At 44.1% G+C, this 3,883-nt stretch overlaps 1 pseudogene; it reads left to right on the forward strand.

The window, feature by feature from the left end:
* Positions 1-307: 307 nt before the first annotated feature.
* Positions 308-3,162, forward strand: LOC103303822 (elongation factor 1-alpha 1-like; annotated as a pseudogene).
* Positions 3,163-3,883: the final 721 nt, after the last annotated feature.

The following is a 3,883-nucleotide window of genomic DNA, read 5'->3' on the forward strand; positions in this document are numbered from 1 at the left end:
ATATAAAAACATTTACTATACTTACTGCAATTCTAGGGGTTCACACATGGCCTGCTGTTATCTAACAAGAAGAGGTTGAAACAACTGGAAACATGAATTTATGGTTCTCAGGAGATGGAGTATATATGTGAGGTGTGTTGACTTGAATTTATATTTCCTGTATATTAAAAAAATACAATACATTAGAACATGTAAATGATTTCTTATATCGAAAATATTTTTATTTTTTTAAACATTTGATTTCTCTCTTTTTGCAACAGGTTTGCCTCCAGAATACAAGTGTCTTGAAAACCACCACTCAGGAAAGGAAAAGACTCATATCAACATAGTTGTCACTGGATTTGTAGATTCCAACAAACCTATCACTACCAGCCAAATCTGATCTACAAACATGGTGGGATTGCCAAAAGAACCACTGAAAAATTTGAGAAGGAAGATGGTGAGATGGTAAAGCGCTCCTTCAAGTATGTCTGGGTCTTGGATAAACTGAAAACTAAACGTGAGCGTTATCACCGTTGATATCTACCTGTGGAAATTTGAGACCAGCAATTATTGTGTGACCATCACTGATGCCCCAGGACACAGAGACTTTAGCAAAAAACATGATTAAAGGCACACCTCAGATTGACTGTGCTGTCCTGATTGTTGTTGTTGGTGTTGGTGAATTTGAACCAAGAATGTGCAGACCTGCTGGCTTACACACTGGGTGTGAAACAACTGATTGTTGATGTTAGCAAAATGGATTCCGCAGAGCCACCCTACATCCAAAAGAGGTATGAGGACATTGTTAAAGAAATCAGTACCTACATTAAGAAAATTGGCTACAACCTTGACCCAGTAACATTTGTGCCAATTTCTAATTAGAATCATGATAACATGCTGGAACCAAGAGCTAATATGTCTTGGGTCAAAGGATATAAAGTCACCCATAAAGATGGCAATGCCAGTAGAACCACATTGCTTGAAGATTTAAATTGCATCCTATCACCAACTGGCCCAGCTGACAAACCCCTGCATCTGGCCCTCCAGACTGTCTACAAAACTGGTGGTATTGGTACTGTCCCTGTAGGCCGAGTGGAGACTGGTGTTCTCAAACCTGTCATGGTGGTCACCTTTGTGGCAGTAAACATTACAACTTAAGTAAAGTCTGTTGCTGAGCTGGAGAGCATTATGCTAAGTGAAATAAGTCAGCAAAAGATAAATATCGAATGAACTCATTCATTTGTGGATTATAATGAGCAACATAAACTGATGAACAAAAATAGATTTAGAGACAGAGAAGCATCAATCAGATGCTCAAATCTCAGAGGGAAAGTAGGGGAGGGGTAAGGGGGAGAGATCAACCAAAGGACTTGTATGCATGCATATAAGCATAAGCAAAGGACGCAGACAACAGGGGGTGAGGGTGAGAGCAGGACTGGGGGAGGAGGACACTGGAGGAATAAGGACACATTTGTAATACCTTAATCAATATATATATATATGTATGTATATATATACTAGAGGCCCGATGCACAAAATTCGTGTGTGGGGGGGTGTCCCTCAGCCCAGCCTGCACCCTCTCCAATATGGGACCCCTCGAGGGATGTCCGACTGTCCATTTAGGCCCAATGCTACTGGGATTGGGCCTAAACGGGCAGTTGGACATCCCTCTCACAGTCCAGGAGTGCTGGCTCCCAACGGCTCGCCTGCCTGCCTTCCCGATTGCCCCTAACCGCTTCTGCCTGCTAGCCTGATCATCCCCTAACCACTCCCCTGCCAGCCTGATTGATGCCTAATTGCTCCCCTGCCAGCCTGTTTGCCCCTAACTGCCGTCCCCTGCAGGCCCGGTCGCCCCCAACTTCCCTCCCTTGCAGGCCTGGTCCCTCCCAACTGCCCTCCCCTGCTGGCCTGTTTGCCCACAACTGCCCTCCCTTGCAGGCTTGGTCCCTCCCAACTACCCTCCCCTGCCGGCCATCTTGTGGTGGCCATCTTGTGTCCACATGGGGGCAGCCATCCTTGACCACATGGGGGCAGCCATATTGTGTTGGAGTGATGGTCAATTTGCATATTACTCTTTTATTAGATAGGATAGAGGCCTGATGCATGGGTGGAGGCCAGCTGGTTTTCCCTGAAGGGTGTCCCGGATCAAGGTGGGTGTTCCCTTGGGGCATGGGGCAGCCTGGGCAAGGGGGCTGTGGTGGTTTGTAGGCCAGCCATGCCCCCTAGCAACCCAAGTGGAGGCCCTGGTATCTGGGATTTATTTATCTTCTATTATTGAAAGTTTGTAGCCTTGAGTGAAGGCCTGGGCAGGCCAGGGATTGCGGAAAGCTTGGCTTCCTCCATTGCTGGGGAAACCCAAGCCTCCTGCTCGCTCAGTGGTCACAGCCATCTTGGTTGGTTTAATTTGCATACTTGCTCCTGATTGGCTGGTGGGCATGGCGTGTGGGTGTAGCAGAGTGATGGTTAATTTGCATATTACTCTTTTATTAAATATTGATCTCAGAAAGAAAAGGAGAGGGAGAGAGACAAAGAAATATCAGTGATGAGAATCATTGATCAGCTGCCTCCTGCAGGCACCCTACTGGGGATCGTGCCCACAACTCAGGCATGTGCCCTGACCAGGAATCAAACCATGAGCTCCTGGTTCATAGGTTGACACTCAACCACTGACCCATGTCAGCTGGGCTGCACCATGAAGCTTTTAGTGAAGCTCTTCTTGGGGACAGTGTGGGCTTCAATGTCAAGAACTTGTCTGTCAAAGATGTTCACCATGGCAATGTGGCTGGTGACATTAAAAATGATCCACCAATGTAAGCAGCTGGCTACATAGCTCAGGTGATTATCCTGAATCATCCAGGCCAAATCAGTGCTTGGATATGCACCTGTGCTGATTGTCACACAGCTCACATTGCTTGCAAATTTGCTCAGCTGAAGATTGATTGATTGCCATTCTGGAAAAAAGATGGAATATAGCTGAAAGTTTCTGAAATCTGATGATGTTACCATGGTCAATATGGTTTCTGGCAAACCCATGTGTGTTGAGAGCTTCTTAGACTATCCTCCTCTGGACCATTTTGTCATTCGTATCATGAAACAGACAGTTGCTGTGGGTGTCACCAAAGAAGGCAGCTGGAGTTGGCAGTCACCAAGTCAGTCCAGAAAGCTCAGAAGGCTAAATAAATATTATCTTCAGTACCTGTCACCCCAGTCTTAATCAGTGGTGGAAGAATGGTCTCAGAACTGTTTGTCTAAATCGGCCATTTAACTTTAATAGTAAAAGAGTGGTTAATGATTACAATGCATCATAAAACCTTCAGAAGGAAAGGAGAATGTTTTGTTGACCAATTGGGTTTGTGTGTGTGTGTGTGTGTGTGTGTGTGTGTGTGTGTGTGTGTGTGTGTCAGTTTTTAAGTTATTAGTTTTAAAAATCTGTACTCTTTAATGGAAATAACTTGACCAAAAGTTGGTCACAGAATTTTGAGACCCATCAACATAAAGTTTAATGATAAAAAATGTTTTTGATTTCTGTGAGCAACTGCATCAGCTTGATATTTTATTTTTTAAATATATTTTCATGATTTCAGAGAGGAAGGGAGAGGGAGAGAGAGATAGAAACATCAATGATGAGATAGATGCCCCATACTGGGGATGCCCTGACTCAGAATCGAACTGTAACCTCCTGATTCTTAGGTCGACACTCAACCACTGAGCCACCACTGTTGGGCTTAGCTTGATGTTTTAAAAAAGGATTTTGAAACATTAAAATATTGTGTGTTATTAACACCAACTTGTAATCACTGCGGTTTGGTTTGCTTCCATTTTATAATAGGAAATATGTAGATCAGGTTTTCTAAGTGTCAGACATCAAGAATGTGTCCCTAATAATTTCAGACTTTGAAAA

The sequence above is a fragment of the Eptesicus fuscus genome, chromosome 1 (genome assembly GCF_027574615.1).
Source record: "Eptesicus fuscus isolate TK198812 chromosome 1, DD_ASM_mEF_20220401, whole genome shotgun sequence".
Classification (NCBI taxonomy): Eukaryota; Metazoa; Chordata; class Mammalia; order Chiroptera; family Vespertilionidae; genus Eptesicus; species Eptesicus fuscus.